At 55.4% G+C, this 17,264-nt stretch overlaps 1 protein-coding gene across 1 annotated transcript in view; it reads right to left on the reverse strand.

The window, feature by feature from the left end:
- The window catches only part of Col23a1 (collagen type XXIII alpha 1 chain), a 272,540-nt gene that overhangs the window by 52,625 nt on the left and 202,651 nt on the right, over positions 1–17,264 (reverse strand). The gene's annotated exons all lie outside the window — the stretch shown is intronic.

Raw genomic sequence — 17,264 nt, forward strand, 5'->3', positions numbered from 1 at the left:
TCAAATGCAAACTTGGTTGTTAATGTGCTTATTAAGGAATAGCCCCTCCCCCACCCCCAGTCCCTGCAACACCTAATCTACATTCTATGAATTTGCCTGTTCTAGGTATCTAGGGTTTTATTCATAAGTGGACTCCTACAGTGTTTGTCCTTTCTATCTGGCTTATTTCTCTCAGATTCACCCATGTTATAGCATGTATCACCTCACCTGTCCTGTTTATGGCTGGATAATATTCCACTGTGTGCACATACCACAACATGTTTACCCATTTATTTGGCAATAGACACTTGTCTGTCTCCACTGTTTTTGCTAATGCTGCAGTGAGTATTAGTACACCGCTATCTGTTTAAATCTCTGTTTTTGCTTCTTTTGAAAATATGTCAAGGGACAGGATTGCTGGGTCATATGGTAATTCTATATTTAGCAGGAATTGTTTTTCATTTCTAGCAGAAGAGGCTTACCCTTTGCCTGGAATCCCATTTTATTCCTGTTACCCCTTGGGAGAAGCTGGCCCTCCTTCCTTTCTTCTCAAAGATCCCTGGTTCCTTTATCCTCTGTGGAAAACGTCTAGGCAGAGACCCGACTGTCACCCAGCCTGCTTTGGCAAGGGAAGAGGCCTCGCGAGTGTCCTGGAAATGCTGCTTGCAGTGATGGGGGCCGCAGCAGGCCATTGCCTGTGTTGAAGCTTCTGCTTCCTCATGTGCCAAGTGGAGATACTAACCCCATTTGTCAAGGTGGACTGGGGACAAGTTGAGATGACAGGGGAGATAATAAGGGACATTTAATGTCCCTGACCTTCAGCTGTCCCTGGCTCAAAATGGGAATTAGGATAGCCGGCCCAGGGCCTGTCACTCATGCAGTTGTTTAGAAATAAGTACATGCAGGTGCTCGGAGCCTGTGCTAGGCGGGCCCTGTCCCTGGGGCCCGTGGCTCAGCAGTACTCACCCACAGAGCCACTGTCAGTGACGCAGTGGGAGGAGGCGGCCTTGGGCCAGGCCAATGGCTCAGGGGGTCAGGGTCCATGCCACACTTGTCCGCAAGCCTTTCCCATCCCAGGCTCTTCTGGAGGGGCTGGGTAGGGCTGGTAGCATGATGGCTGGACGGCGCAGGGTTAGCACCAGTGGGCAGGGGCCTGGGTCCAGTCAGTCCAGCTGCGAGGGGTCATCAGGATCCCCCAGGCCCAATGGGTTCCCAGCAGGCCCCGTGCTCTGGAGGGCGGGATGCTCCTAGCCTGTCTCAGGCCTCGAAAGCCTGGGATGCCTGGGGAATGCTTGGTCCTGAGTCCTTGCCTGTCTTGGCCACGCTCCCAGCTCTGACGTCCTCCCCCTCTGCCCCTGCTCAGAGTGGCCCTGGGCTGCTGGGGCTGCCTCCCTTCGGCGCCGATGCTGCAGTCGGGTTGGGGAGACCTGGGTGACCCAGACAGCAGCATCCTTTTATTTGCTCCCTTGGCCCCGCACTCCTCTAGGTGGGGCTGGGTCTGCAGGGCACCACCCAGGAAGCTGGAAGCTTCTTCCTGCAGGCCGCAGGCCCTGCACACAGCACAGGCCCGTACTATGCAGCAGAGCGAGGTCACTATTCTCAGGGTGCTCTGGGAAAACTTCCACGGGGAGCAGGGCCTGGCACGTGCAGGGAGCAGAGGGGCTGCTGAGACTTGCCCCGTGCCCCCTGGGGGTCACTGGAGTGTCGGCACCCCTGCTCTGCTCAGTACCCCGCTCTGCAGATGAAGCAGAAGAGGCTCATGGGGGGCTTGCAGCCCAGCGACGCAGCTGGTGGGTGGTGGTACAGCTCCAAAGCACTTGCTGTTTCTTTTCTTCTTTTTAAAAGGTAACCTAGTGAGCACTGCCAAGCCCTCTCCATGGACTCGGACCCCACCGCCGGCCGGAGACCCTCGACATCCCCTACACAACCCTGTCCTGTGACCTCTGGCGGGGTGGGCCAAGGCTGTGGGGCAGGAGGGCTGGGCCTCCTCTGGAACAGGCTCTCAGGTGCTCAGCTCCACTGCACCCCCCTGTTTCAGGCTCTATGGGGCTGGAAAATCTGAATTTTAAACAACTTCCTAGGAGCTGCTGTCTCTGCTGGTCTGAGAAACACGTCGCAAGCCAACTGCTTTCTTCTCCCTCTCTGTAACTACACACTCCTTTCACAAAATATCTGGAGCCTCATGGCCTTTTCCCTGTGCCATGCTGCCCTTGTGTGCCCGGGGGCTGGAGCCAAGCTGTGCCCTTGCAGAACTGGCATCCTAGGCTCATAAACCTTGGCAGTGACTCTCCAGGGAGTGTGCAGCGTGCGCGCGGCTTTGCTCTGTGCCTGGCAGCGCTGTTACATAAACCACGCAGCATGCCCACAGCCACCTGCCTGGCAGGAGCCACCTCTGTCTCACTGCAGAGGAGGGGCGGGGCCCCGTGAGGGCCACTGACCTGAGGCCACTGTGTGGATCTACGCAGCGGAGCTGAGACCTGGTGTCTCAGTCCACTCTGAGCCACCACTCTGCTCTGTTCCGGCAGGAAAGAGACGGGACAGGGCCCTCAGCACTTCTGGGGCAGCTGGCTGAGAGGCCAGTGCCCTCCCCTTTCTGAATGGATTCTGAGGAGCTGGGAAACATCGCCAGCCCCCGGGCCCCAGGCCCAGCTGAGCTATGGGCGGCCTCGGATCCCTCACTCCTGTGATTCCAAAGCCCCGGCGCGTACAGAATGCCAAAGCCCCACTCCGCACTGCTGGCCACTCGTCACCCCCGTCCTGACGTTTTATGTGCATCAGCCTGACAGCAACCCTGCGAAGCAGGCACAGTCACGCTCATCTCTCCAGATGCAGAATGGCGGTAAAGACAGGAGGAGCAACATGCTCCAAGGCACACCATCGGGAGGGGGAGACCCAGGGTTTGTCCACTCTGTCCCCACAGGTCCGGCACTGGCACCTCCCACGAGCCCTGGTGACCGCCTCTCCACTCTTGGGTCCCATCCCCGCCTCCTTCCTCTCACTCCACCCAGTCAGGGCGGTCGTGGGTCCCAGAGCCAATCGTGCCGCTGCCCCGTGAGGGCGTCCACAGGCTCCCCCGGGCCTCGACGCACATAGCGCCCTTCCCGGCAGCCCGGACTCCCTCTCTGCGTGCTCTGCCCACCCCGCCTGCCTCTCATACTCGCTGCTGGCCACCTGGCCTGGACACGCAAGCCCTGTGGGCTGTTACGTGCAGATCTCCAATAACACTCTTTCTCTCCCTTTTGCCAGGAAAACTCCTGCGGTGCCTCAAGGCCCAGCTGAGACAGAGTCATGACCTAGGCTTCCTGGCCCCTCACCCTGGGGCTGGGGATGTTTACTCACTGCAGGTACTTAATGCTCAGGGATGGGGTTGCTGCCCATCACAAGCCTCCCAAGCAGTGGGCTCAGCGGATTTGTCCAGTGAAACCGGACCATGGTGGGGGATCCCCAGCGACCATGCAGAGGGCTCTGAGTCTGGGTGTCCGTGAGCAGCATGTCTGGGGCCAGTCTCTGCTGGGCCTTGGGGAAGGAGAATGAGTGACCTTGGCTCCCTTCTATTTGCAGCACCTGTGCCTTCCCCTCTGCCCACTCTCGGGGCGGGGGTGCCAGTTTATGGCCACGGCAAGCTGCCATGTCATTCCGGTGCTGGACACCACGTAAGTGGACTGAGCCCGAGTAAACGGCTCCCAACCACTCCGAGGGGAGAGCCCCGAGACCCGAGGTCATTAGCTGCATGCGTGAGGGAGACAGGCCTGCTTTTCCCCAAGGATTTATGAGGCGGGGAGCATTCTCACTGAGCTCGGTTTCAGGAAAGGCCTTTTTCTGGAACACTTGCTGAGTATTCATCAGCAGCGAGGCACAGGAGCTGGGAGCAAGCTGCCCACCCCTCGCGGCCAGCATATCGCTCTCGGCTCCTGCGCTTTTCAGCCCAGGCTCTGGGGCTCCATGTGCCGCTGCGGAAAGTCCCTGACCACAGCTCCAAGGGCAGCACACGTGACTCACCCTCACGACAGCCTCACTGTTCTCTCCAGACACGAATGAGAGTAGATTCAGAGTGTATTTAGAAAGAATTTGTAGGAGAAAAAAGAGTGCTCGTGGATTCGCTCTCTGGGCTCCTGGGGACCCTGGGAAAAACGCTCTCAGCCTGCAGACAGGACCCGCTCAGAAGAGCCCGCAGCCGTGCGAACACCGGGTCACCTGTCCCCGCAGCGCCTCTCCAGCCGCTCCTCGGTTTGTTCCCTGTCAGGCTAGCTGCTTCGCCGCCCGACTTCCACTCTCTCTTCACGCCCGGCCTGCTCCCTTTCTTCCTCTCTACTCACGCATCCATTTATCCTGCCGCAGAAAACCACCCAGTGCTCATCCTGGGCGCGTGAATGACTTCATTCATCAAGGCACCCGAAGAGCTGTCTGCTCACTGGCCACCAGTCTTCCCATCCCTCTGACTGTCCGTCCATCCCAGAAAAATGCATGAGTGGTGCTCTGTGTACCAGGTGCTGTCCCTGCACTGTCCCTACAGCACTGCTGGGCACAAGGGGAGGCACGGCCATGCAAGGGGTGCCCTCGGACAGTGCCAGCCACTGGCCTTCTGCCCCCGCTCTGAAGGCTCCTGGGTCAAGGCCCGGGCTGATTGTTTGGGGTCAGCGTCCTTTCTGCACCTCACATACTCCAGACCGACATGGCTGCCCGACACAGGTCCTGTCCCCTCTGGGAAGTGAGTGCTTGGGTCCCGTAAGCCCCGCCGTGCCTCAGCCCCTCCTTCTCCCAGCTCAGGTGAGGCTCAGAATGAGGACCCGGTCTGCACAGCTCATTCCAGACTCTGTTCAGGCCCTGGGCGCTGGCCCTGCAGAGAGAGAGGCCACGGCAAGACCAACATGCAAGGAGCTGACCCGAGCCACGCAGCCCTGCTTGGGCGGATGGCAGGGTGGCCTGGGCAGGGCTGGGTGGCCCGCTGGTCCCTCTGGGCCTGCATCCCCTCTGTCATGGCACCGCGGTCAAGCTCCACGCCTCCCTCTCCCACACAGTCCGGGTGAATCACAAGGCTGTCCAGTGTCTCTCCCCTCACTGTCCAGTGGCCGCTGTCCTCAGCCCTGCGGCCTGGAACCTTCCCACACTGCCTTCCCACTGAACCTCTCTCTTGGCCCCTCCCAAATGCTAGTTTGGAACCAGGCCATCCCACTCCCTCCCAAAAGAGCAAAACCAAAGTTCACACCCACCTCTCAGCCGAGGAGCAGGACAGATAGAGGAACCCAGGTTCAAATCATCAGTGACCCCGGGCCTCAGTTTCCCCATCTGTAAAACCTTCCTCACGGAGCCATAGTTGTTGTTAGCATGACAGGTGCCTAGGAAGTGCATTTTCTCCAAAACTGTCTCAGAAAGGATCTTCTATCCCAGTCTTTAGGGAAGTTTTCCCTTTTATGTGGTGCTTGCTGAATCAATGTACTAAAAAACAAGCCACTATTTGGCGAAGATAAGAACATAAACTGACCCAATCAGTGTGTGGGTCCAGGGGTAACTCAAGGAGCCCATAAAAAAGAAGCCTGATAGTGAAGGGCAGAAGATCAGAGGCATACAGTTGTCCCCACTATTTCCACAAGCTTGAGGTCCAAGGATGAAGAGGCCAGGAGAGGAAATACCAGCACCAACAGGAAGCGGAGAAGCAGGCACGTGGTGAACTGTTCATGCAGAAATGTGACAGCCAAGACTAAGCCCCCAGTGGGGACTGCTTAGGAGCATCCCAGCCTGCGACACGGGACACCCCTAAAGCTCCAGGGGGTCAGCTAGAGTCAGACCAGGCTCTCAAACTGTGGCCCACAAACTAAATCTGCCTCTCCACCTATTTTTTAAGGATTTTAATTTAATTTATTTAAAATATCTATTTATTTTAATTTGACATAATAATTGTCCCTATTTATGGGTATGGCATGGTATTTTAATACATGTATACAGTATATAATAATCAGATCAAGGTAACTGACATATCCATCTTAAACACCTAGTACTTCTTTGTCATCACCTATTTTTATAAATAAAGTTTTATCAGGACACAGCTATGTGCAGGGGACTGCAATGTTGATTATGCCCAAGGCAGGCTGTGAAGAGCTAACCCCACAACTGGCTTGTTTATAGAAGTGAGTCTGCCCGAAGCCTATGTGCCGAGGTCAGAGTAACTCCCACCCAAATTCCTTTCCCACAACTAAAACCTTCTGGCTAGAAGGACAATGTTCTAATTTCAACCGTATATTTTGTCTATTCTGTTCCTAATTCGAAAATGCTTTGTCCTGTCCTTTCTGCACCTTGTTTACATTAATTGCCATAGAAACCACACGTCGCCTTTACCCCAGTTGATTGCCAATAAAAGTCAGTGCCTGGGACTGTCAGGGCCTTTGTCGGTTGCACTGGTGTTGGTCGTCCTGCCCCCCACTCTCTCTCCTAGTTCTGTGCTTTAGTTTTATTTCTCAGGCCTGTGTCTTATACTGGGCAGGACACCGGAACCTGACTGCGGGAGGTCTCCAGTAGCTATGTCCACTCATCGACTGTACTGGCTATGGCTGCTTTTCCTCTACAATGGCAGAGTTGCATAGTCATGAGCAAAACTGGAGGGGAGGCGGAAGCTAAAATACTTACTGTCTCATCCCTGACCTGGACAGTTGGCCTTTACCAAGCTGGGAGAGGCCTAGGGGGTTTACTCTCTGGAGAGAGGAAAACAGTCTGCAGACCACGAGACCCAGGCACACCGGAGGGACGAGCACCACAGAGTGAAGGTTTATCCAGGAAGCATGGAGATCCCTCCCTTGGCATTGCGGCTCCCAGGACACAAGTAGCTGGGCCTTTTCTTTCCAGCAAGAGATGAGCAGGCATTTCTCTGGGAATCGGACGAAACTGAAAGAAAAACTCATGCTCCTGTGAGGCCACTGTAGAGAAGCCCCACTGTACCCACGGAGCGGCCACTTTTTAGACTTCTGTGCCCAAAATGAGCCACAGGTGCCGGACATTGGAGGAAGCCCCCATCATGAGACTGAGGACAGGAGTAATGGAGAAAAGTAGCTCAGAGGAGACGGGCTCTTAAAAACAGAACACTTGAAAAGAAAAAAGCAAGCAATAGGCTCAGAGATAAGGGTGGATGTTATATCCATGCAGTGAGACTGCAATGCTGTTATAAAGAACATCCAGGAGCATCTGCCCCAAATCCCTCACAAATGAAATTCAAGATAGCAACAGCTGAAGTTTCACCTACACAGTGTGCTGTTGGAGAGCATGCGGCGAAGTCTTTGTGACTTCCTATGGACTCTCAAAGATCTGATTCTTGAACAATTTCCCCTCCAAATCTCTCTCTTCTCTCTCTGAAGTTTTTATCACTGGAGGAAGAAGTAACAGGAAAGAGCAATCCCAATTTCCGGGACTAGTTTTTTTATCTCTTCTCTCCTGTTTTCTGTGTCTGTAAGTTTTATTCTACTTTCTTAAAGATTTTGGGGAGCAGGAACTTGGCCCATCTGACATTTAACAGGTCGGGAGTTATATTGGAGGTCCAATATCTTCCTGATATCACCACCATCACGGCCAGAGCGGGTGTTGGAGCAGATTGCTGACCCCACTCCCAGACTTTCTGAGACTTTTCTGGGGCTGGAGAATTTGTCATTTGAACAATTCCCAGATGAGTCTTGTGCTGTGGATCCCAGGACAGCGTGTGAGAGCAGCCTAAATGTGTAGGCAAAGTGCAAGCCCAACACATTTGTTCTTTATCCTCTAGGCCAGCATTGCCCAAACAGGACACTCGTTTAGGTGTTTGTGAAGCATGCTGTTTTTCTTTTTTGGTACCGGGGATTGAACTCGGGTCCTTGCGCTTGCAGGACACGCAGCGAAACCACTGAGCTAAATCCCGGGCCCGAAGCATGCTCTTGATGTTCGCCCAGAAGGCGAGAGGTTCAGGGGTTTCAGTCCATGGCCAGGTGTCCCATTGCTTTTGGGCTTGTGGTGAGGCCACGCATCATGGCAGGGAATGTGGGGGATAAGCAGCTCAGCTCATGGAGTGGGAAAAACAGAGAGAAGAAAGCACCAGAGGCGGGGCTCCCAGTATCCCCTCAAGGCACGCCCCCAGTGACCTCACTTCCTCCCACCAGGCCCCGCCTCCCGAAGGCTCCACCACCTCCCAATGGGACAGGTTGGCGATCAACCCTTAAACACATGGGCCTTTGGGGGACATGAAGGTCCGAGCCATTACATCAGGCAACAGCTTAAGGACAGTGGACACTGAAGAGTGTGTAGGGACATAGCCTGCCCTGGTGGCTCAGGCTTCAGGTCCCGCATCAGACTTCAGGCCACCCAGCCAACAAGCATGGTGGGCTCTGGCAGCTCACAGGGCTTTTGTGAGGCATGAAGTCCTCCTTGGTGGCCGATTTCAGGTTGCAAGTCTTGGCTGCATTTTTTTTTTTTTTTTGCGCACAGCTCCCCTGCCCGTACCCCCACCCTCCTGAACACTGGTTTCCAAATTTTGTAAAGCAAATCTATCCCCACGTGAAAACCACTGTATCTGATTTCTTCTGTGGATGACCAGGCCAAGATGGATATCTAGTATATCCAACTTACGAATCCACCAGAGTCAGCTTCCATTTCTAAGACAACTGAAGGAAGCCCCAGTTCCCCCTGTACCCGATCGGAAGTTGGGGATCAGTCTCCAAGCTCCACCTGCCAGTCACAGACTCCACAGAGCCAGAGGAGGGGAGGCCCGGACCGCAAAGCCCTCCCTCCCCACCAGGGCTGACCGCTAGGTCGCCGAGCAGAGCGAGAGCCCACAGAAGTCCGGAAAGGCCCCACGCCTGGGCCCTCACTGAGCCCGAGGCACATCTGATTCTGGCACAGGGTGACACGTTCTGGGGCTCGCTCCACGGGGCCCTCAGCCCGTGTGACGGAAGAGCCAGGGGAGAGTTCCAGAGGCGAAGACTGCACAGTGTCCCCGGCTGGCCCATCCCAGGAGGGAGGGCATTCTGCTGGGACAAGTGGCTCTCCCGGCTTCTCAGGAACCCCGGAGTCTGTCCTGCCATCCTTCCTGTGGGAGAACTCCCGAGATCCTGCCATTTCAGCAGGCCCAGCCCATTCATGAAGCACAGAGGGTGCGTGCACAGTGTTTCTGCTGGCTTCGGCCTGCTCAGCCTGCTCCCACCTTGTGCTCGCTGAGGATGTGGAATTCTGCACCCCTGTCCGCATTAGACCCAGCCGTGGCACCTTGGCCTGTCGGACCCTTCCGGCCTGTCCCCAGTACATGTCCAACCGCCTCCACATCTCCCCACCTCCGCAACCTCGGGGCTTCTTCTACCAGTGCTGTGCCCAGCGCCCAGTTCTCCATCGGAGGACCTGGCCCTGTCCTGCAGCTCTCAGCTCCAAGCTTCCTCTGGCCGCCGGCCTAACCGGCCCTGTGACCCCACCTTGCCGATCACATCACCCTGCATCTCAGCAGGGCGGATCTCGTCTGTGTGACTTCGAGGAGCCCATCAACATTTGGTGAATAAATTAAGTGAGAACACGGAGGCCCCAGAGAGGAGGAATGCTGTTCCCAAAGTCACAAGCTCACAGAGGCCGGTCAGGCCTGGGTGCTGTGCTGGACATCACCTGGCTTCCTGCCTCCCCTTATCTGGGCCAGGGTATGGCCTGGCAGCTTGGGCATGGCTCTGTGTCAAAAGAACTTTCTGTTTTTGTTTTGTCATTTTGTCTTTTGAGAAAAGATCTTGGTGTGTAGCCAAGGCTGGCCTCAAACTCTCGGTGATCCTCCTGCGTCAGCCTCCCAAGTGGTGGGACTACAGGCGCACGCCACCACACCTGGTTTACAAAGAAACTTTCTGGAAGGCAGAAATCTGTGATCTTGCACAGATGGTTACAGAGCCTGCAAACCGGACAGGAAGTAGACTCACTGAGGTCAGAGGGCTGAGGCCAAACAGACATGAACTGCGTCTCAACTTGGCTGTTCACTTGCTCTGTGGGCCTGGGCTTGTCACCTCACCTCCCTGGGCTGGCTCAGTTTCCCCATCTGTCACCTCGGTGTTACCCGGCACCTGCGTTCATTAGTGGTCTTGAGGCTGCGGCGAGCTGGCCTCGATCCCTGGGCACAGCGGGCATCTGTGACCTTGGAGCTCTGCATGTGGTCCCCGAGGCTCACAGCCCTCGGGCAGGGCATGGCACCCACTGCATGGGCCTTAGCGGGCGGAGCAGGGCGGGCCCGGGCTTCAGGAGTTAGCACTCGGCTTCTCCATTTCAGCTGAGCCGGGCATCTGTGTGGCTTTCATCTCTGAATCCCAGCTGTTATCAGCTGCTGGGAACAGCCGAGCCCAGTCTCCAAACTGGCAGAGCCTCCCTCCAAATTCCGCAAGGGAACAGAGAGTTCTGAAATAGTGACACAGCCGCCCTGCCCGGCAGCCCAGGCGGGGCTGGGCCAGGACAAGGCACACAAAGGCAGAGCCAGGACTAAGGGCACAGCTGCCAGGAGGCTGCCAGGGGCCGGCCGGCCTGCAGGCACCAGAGCGAGCCGTCTTCTCCACCACCGCTCCCCACCTTGCACTTGTTCTCTCCCCGTTTGTAAACCCTGCTGTCCAGCACAGATCTCAAGTTCCCCTGCTTTCTTGCTGTCAGGATAAACACAGATTTGGACTCCCCCAGTCAGACCTCTCCTAACAGAGGAGAGCGGGTGGGGCAGAGGTGGGGCTTCGAGCATCCACACCCCACCAGGGCACTTCCTGGCCCGGCAGGAGAGCTGTGGGCAGACTGGGGCCGAGTGTGGCGGGCAGAGCCGCTCCTGGAAGCTCTAGGATCCCTTAACAACTGTCCCCTCCTCTTTGGCTTGCACTAGCCCAGTGGGTTCAGTTTTCTGCAATGGTGAATCATGAGGACAAACTCCTTCAATGACTCGCCGGCAGAGCTTCAAACTACACAGCTTGCAGGGAGAGCAGGATAGCAGATAAATGAAACAGACCCATTAGTGAAAAATCACCAGCCATCCTGTTGGCTGATGTTTGCTTTCTGATGAGGAGTGGTTCAGAGAAGGCTCTCTGCCAGAAGAAGAGTGTGAGCCTCGTAGTAAATGGCAACTACACTGATCTTCCAGTCACACATGTCACACACAACACATCTCACCTGCAGGAGCAGCCACTATGCCTGGTGTCCTCCATGTCCCCCGGGAACGGAGGCCAGGACCCTCTTCGAAGGCTGAAGGATTTGCACAGAACCTACAGGCATGTGGGAGGTCAGCTGCTTAAACCATCTCAGGCTTACCTAAACCATCCAGCGTAATGTGAACGGTGTGCAAATAGCTGTCAGACCTCAGCGTTTAGGGAATAATGACAAGAGGTCGCTGTGGAAGAAACGCCCGCATGTGTTCGGTGCAGAAAGCTCTGCAGCCTGGCTAATTCTTTGATGAACAACCTGTGGATCCGGAAGCCAGCTACGGTTACAACTGACTGCTTCCAGAGCTTTCAGTTTTTCAGGAAAAGCCCCAAATCGGGATTTTTATGTGAAGCATCCCTTATTTTTAATTGTTGGCTCATGTTTTAAAAACACAGTGCAGGTCAAAAACTTCCCAGAAGCCTCCCCTCCAGCCGGGGCTGGGGTTTGCCGCCCCTTCGTGACCACAGCCTGCAGGGAAGCTCCAGCCTGGCTTCTGACATTTGAAGCCTTTAGCGTCAGGCCTCTCCGTTTCTCCCCTCCTGATCCCTGCAGACCCTCAGTCTCCACCCTGCCCCTTACCCAGACTCCCTTGCTGCCCACAACATTTCCCCTTCTCACTTCCTGCAATCTCTAAGACGTCCCAGCGATGGCATCTTTTAAAACGGGCTTCCCCGTTTCCCTGATCCGAGGCTGCAGTCTCAGGGCTCCTGCAGTTGCCCGCACATCATTCCATCTGGGTGCCTCCTTCCCCGAGCTGTGTTCTCCGCCTCAGCTGGGAAGTCGTCCCCCTTCAGAGAAACCCTGGGCTGTGTGCTGGCCCCTAGACGGGCAGATGCTCAGGGCTGAGAGGACATCCGTCCTGAGTGGGCCGAGCGCAGGGAACCCGGCATGGAGAGCAGACCCAGCTTCCTCCTTCCTGCCTCAGGACTTGGGGCCGCAGGGCAGCTAGACACACAGACCTGTGGGTGAGCCTCTGGCCAGCCCCCTGCGGGAGCTGAACCCCCCTCACACCCGGGGGAGCCTGTGCTCTTGTCCCCTGTCCTCCACCCTATGTCCAGGCCACTGTCTGGGGCCCTACCCTGTAGGAGTAAGTGTCCTTCAAAGGCCCATGTGTCCACGGCTTGGTCACAGCCTGTGCAGCTGTTGGGAGGTGGTGGCCTTTGGCAGGGGGACTTGGTGAAAGGAGTGAGGTCATGGAGGGGTATGTCCTGGAGGGAAGTCTGGGGCCCCAGCCACTTCCTCTTTCTCCCCCCACTTCCTGTTTGCCGTGAGGTGAGCAGCTCCCTCCCCATGTGCTCCCATTGTGATGTTCAGCCTCACTGCTGACTGAAAAAGCAGCAGGGCCAAGTGATCATGGACTGAAACCCTTGAAACTGTGAGCCAGAATAAGCCTTTCTTCCTCCTAGGTTGATTATGTCAGGTATTCTGTCAGTTTCAGAAAGCTGACTAACAAAGGTTCTCAGGGTGCAGGCCCAGAGTACTAGGCCCTTCCTTACCTTCAGTATTTTCTATAACTTCAACAGAAAACTCTGTTTTGTCCAAACCAATACAGAGAAAACATTCCCAACAATACACAAACTTCTGCATGGACTGCAGGACCCCTTCCATACTTTTCCCTCAGTGGCGGTACAGCAGCTCATGCAAGAGACAGCCCTGCGGTGGGGAGGGCAGGATGCGTCTGAGGTTGGGCTGCCCCTGTCTCAGAGGCAAGGAGCGCGCGAGCCTGAGAGGTGGGTGAGTCGTCGCCCGAGGACCCAGGACCCTGCCTGCCTCTGGCTCGAGGCTGCTCCTCCAGCTGCCGTCTCCTCCCGTTTCCCAAAGTAGCGACCCCTATCTACAGGGCCTGGAAATGAGCTGCTGGGAACTCTCCGGCCTTCAGTTTCAGAGGCCTGCGGCCCTCAGTGATCAACGATCAACGCTTGCACATCTGAGAGCTTCCAGCTGGGAAGTGTGACCAGCAGTATCAAGGTTTTGTTTTCCCAAGCTGTGTGTTCTTCTACATAGGGAATCTCAGGGAGGGACCCGCTGTTGGAGATCGCCCACCTGGGCCTGGTCATTTGCTTCACATCAGTGGGCGTGGCAGTGTGGGCCTGTACTCCCAGCAGGCTGAGAGGCTGACACAGGAAGATCACAAATCTAAGTCCAGCCTGGGCGACTTGGGGACTTAGGGAGGCCCTGTCTCAAAATGAAAACTAAAAAGAGCTGAGCTGGGGATGGAGCTCAGTGCAAAGGTCCTGGGTTCAAACCTCAGTACCACGACCACGAAACCACAACAACTCAATGAACCTTAGCTGACTATGCAAACCAAGTGTCTGCTGTGGTCCACGTGTCTTCATGTATGTTGTCGTCCTTGTCTGTCCTTCCAGGGTTAGGGTGTGGGGACATCATCACTGAGTTTACAAGTCAGGGGACAGGGCCTAAGGGGGGCTCCTTAAGGTCACGTAGTGAAAAACAGAGCCAAGACTGGAACCCAGGTGGCACCTGTGCCAGGCTGGCCAGGGTCCTGATCTCCTGGGTGGCCCCCGAGGGCAGGCGGAGCGAGGGCACCTGGGGAGGGGCCAGTCCCTGGTCAGACCCAGGCTTCCAGACTAAAGACTCAGCAAGACTGAAGGCAGGGTGAGGCCTGACTCTGCCCAAGGCTCCTGTAGAAGCAAAAGCTTTCCTGGCCTAAGTAAAAGGCAGGATTTCACAGGAAGGCTACATTTTGGACCTTTGAGGGAAAGTGATGTGTTTGTAATTGTTTGGGCTAGATATCGTAGATATCATACTTTACAAATCACATCTGTTTTGTGGGGCTGCAGCGTATCTCAGGGGTAGAATGTGTGTCCAGCATGTTCAAGGCCCTGGGTTCGATCCTCAGGGCCATACTTAAAAAAGAGAGACTGTTTTGTGATTTAAAGCGATAGGAGGGCTTTAAATCACCCTATAGCAGCTGGACATTTCAAGGGGCATAGTCAGTTTTCAGCCAGAGGCATGGGAAGAGCGTTCCCTGTGAGCTGGTAGAAAGAACAAGGAAAACAAAACAAGCTGCTATGTGCTTAGATCCCACGACTTCCTGCGATTTCTGTGAGCTGGGCGCACACTGGACATTCCTTCCGGAAAGTGAGGCAGACAAAGGGTCTGTGTGTGATATCTGGAGGCTCTTAGGCTGGAATCTGCCAGTCCTCCCAGCTAAGCGGAGATGCTAATTTCAGTATCTCCCCCGGGAGGAGAAAAGAGGTCAAAGCGGCATTTCCACCTTGCCTGTCGGCGCAGCCTGATGAGTCAAATGCCAGTTGGCATGTGAGCTGCAGTGAACCCACTGTGTCTTTGCAAAGAACTTCAAATGATCAACAGTTTGCAAGTAACCCTGCTCTGTACCAGCGTGGCCCTGTGCTGTGGTTCGGATATAAATTGTTCCCCAACATCTCACATGTGTGGGCCATGGGGCACTGTCCTCCCCGTTAGTGAGTTCACTCAGTCAATGTGCTGTGGGAGGTAGGCCTGGCTGGAGGTCACGGGGCTGACCTAGAAGCGGGGACTGCGTTCTTGTCCCGGCTCCTCTCCTCTCTCTCTGCTTCTCCTCTGCCGGGCCCCTCTGCCCTCTTGTTCATGCCTTGGAGCCGGCTAACCACGCACGGAAGCTGAGCCCAAATCAGCTTCTGCTTCTGTAGGTACGGCGGGCGTTGGGTGTTGCGTGGTGATGGCACCATGTTTGCTGTCTGCTTGAAAGCCTGGTCTCGTCCTCTGTGAACTGGTGGGTCAGTGGGGCAAAGAAGCCCGAAGGGCAGAATAAAGCAAGGGCCTAAAAGCGGTGCAGAGTTTTGGGGCTCCAAAGAGGCCGAGGCGAAGTGAGACCGGTAGGGATGGTACACACACTAGGTGTCCACCAGCACCTCCTCAAGAGGCTAAGCAGAGTTGCCGCATGACCCAGCAATTCCACTCCTCGGTATACGCCGCCAGTAATTACAAGTAGGTAACAACTTGCATAAGAACCTTCCTCTTCCTATGGAGAATAGGAAAGAGGTGAAAATACCCGCAACTGGCCACCAGTTGATGAACAAATTCCTTATGATAGATCCATATAATAGAATAATATGCAGCCAGAAAAAGGAATACATTCTCATACAACATGGATGAGCCTCCGAAATACAATGCTCAGTGAAATAAGGCAGCAGCAAAAGGTCACATATTAAATGGTCCCCTTTGCAGAGAAGGTGTGGAATCAATCCATAGCCACAGAACACAGATAGGCGGTGCCTGGGAGAGCAGGTGGCTTTGTAAGTGTAGGGTGGTCTTTTGGGGTACTTAAATATACGGTAACCAGATAGGGATGGTAGTCACACAACACTGTGAATGTACTGAATCTCATTAAATTTTTCAATTAAACCAATTAATTTTATGATATATGAATTTTAGTTCAGTAACTAATAAAGAAGAGCCAGGCATGATGGTGCACCCCTGTGGTTCTGGTGCCCTGGGAAGGGGGGCAGGAGGATCGGAAATTCTAGCCCAGCCTGGGAAACTTAGCAGATCCTGTCTTAAAAAAAATTTAAAGAATCCAGCTAATAGTTCATTGGGATTCTGGCACAGCAGTCTGTTTCATTTCTGATTTAAAGGTGCTTTAAAATAATAAATACAAATCAAAATGGGGAAAACTGGCTACAAGAGGATAGAAGAGGGGGAGAAGAAGAGCAGACCTGAAGCAAGTGCAGCTTTCGTCCAGCTGTTTTCCAAAGAATAAAAATCCTTCTCCAGCAAAGCCGCAGCTCAGAGCTGTGCAGTGACCTCGCAGCCCTGGCCCCCCAGCCTGAATTCTGCTCCACAGCAGGCGGGTGGGAGGGCAGCGGGGGGCAATGCACTTCTCAGGGGTCCTGGCTAGAGCCCTCGGCGCCTGTTCTCAGACCCAGTGGGTCCGGGTGCTGACCTCAGATTCTTGGGACCCTCCAGACCCTCGCTGGATCAGGGGCCAGGCCCAAACGCCAGCTCCCCATGTGTCAGTTTGGTTCCGTAACTCGTAGTGACTTGCGGCCTGCAGGCCTGTCCACATGCGGGCCAATGCCAGCCTCTCCTCGGAGCCGGGAGGCCCGAGGACAGCAAGAGGGCACGTGGTGGAGCGCGGGTCAGGGCACGTCAGGCGCACAGGCCTCTCAGTGCCCTCGGTGCCAGGCCCTCTCGCAGAAGCCCCTCTGGGCAGGAACGCATCTGCTATCCACCATTAGTTTTCGGTGATGAAAACAGGTCCGTGGAGGCTCTGGATGCAGTAAATGAAAACAACTTAAAACGTTAATTATCGCATTGTGTTTTACGATCACGTCACAGTGTCTTTGTATCTGTTGACAACTATTAAAATGACAGCATCTGCATTCACGGAGCATCCGTGTTTGGCAGGGGTCATCGTGCCCAGGCTCCCGACAACTCTACGAAGGCCGCCGATAAGAGCCAGAGGCCAGCGGAGGCGCAGCACTGGGCGTTTGAGGCCGGGCCACCCGACTCCGGGCCTCACTCTTTCCTTCCTTTTCCCCATGGTACCCAGTGCCTCACACACGCTGGGCAAGACCTCGACAGCCCAGCTATCTTGGATTTTGCTGCGCGTCAGGCTCTCCACAGCCTGACTAGGCTGGCCTCAAACTTGTGATCGTCCTGCCTCAGCCTCCCAAGTAGCTGGGATTGGCGACGTGTGGCACTGCGCCCGCCTCAGGGCCTAAGCTCCTCACTGTGACTCTTTCCCTCAGCTCTGCCACTGCCACCCTGAGCCCCAGTCTGCTCCCTCCAGCTGGTTCCTTCTTTCTCGCCGCAGCATACGTAGCACCCAGCAAGCCTTGGTGCGGAGCCGAAATGTCACCCCTTTCCCGAGATAGGACATCCTGTTGCTGGATGCTCGGACCCTGCAGTCACAGTGTGGCCAAAGCCTGGTGTGGCCCAGGGCTGGGGCTGGGACCAAGCCGTGCTTTGCAGCAGCCGCACCCTCCTGGCCCCCACCAGCTATCCAGGTGTGGGGAAAGACTGAAATGCGGAGACATGTTTACTTGAGCACTGGAGTAGACCGGAGGTGGGACGGGAACCCACCGCCCGAGGTCCTCTGTGCCCGCGCTGGCTGAGCCCGCACCGTCACAGGGACAGTCTGGTACCTGAGGGCTCCTGGGGGCCCCAACTGCTTT

The sequence above is a fragment of the Heterocephalus glaber genome, unplaced genomic scaffold (assembly GCF_053883595.1).
Source record: "Heterocephalus glaber isolate CG9 unplaced genomic scaffold, H.glaber_assembly_v1.0 deba00001606, whole genome shotgun sequence".
Taxonomy (NCBI): Eukaryota; Metazoa; Chordata; class Mammalia; order Rodentia; family Bathyergidae; genus Heterocephalus; species Heterocephalus glaber.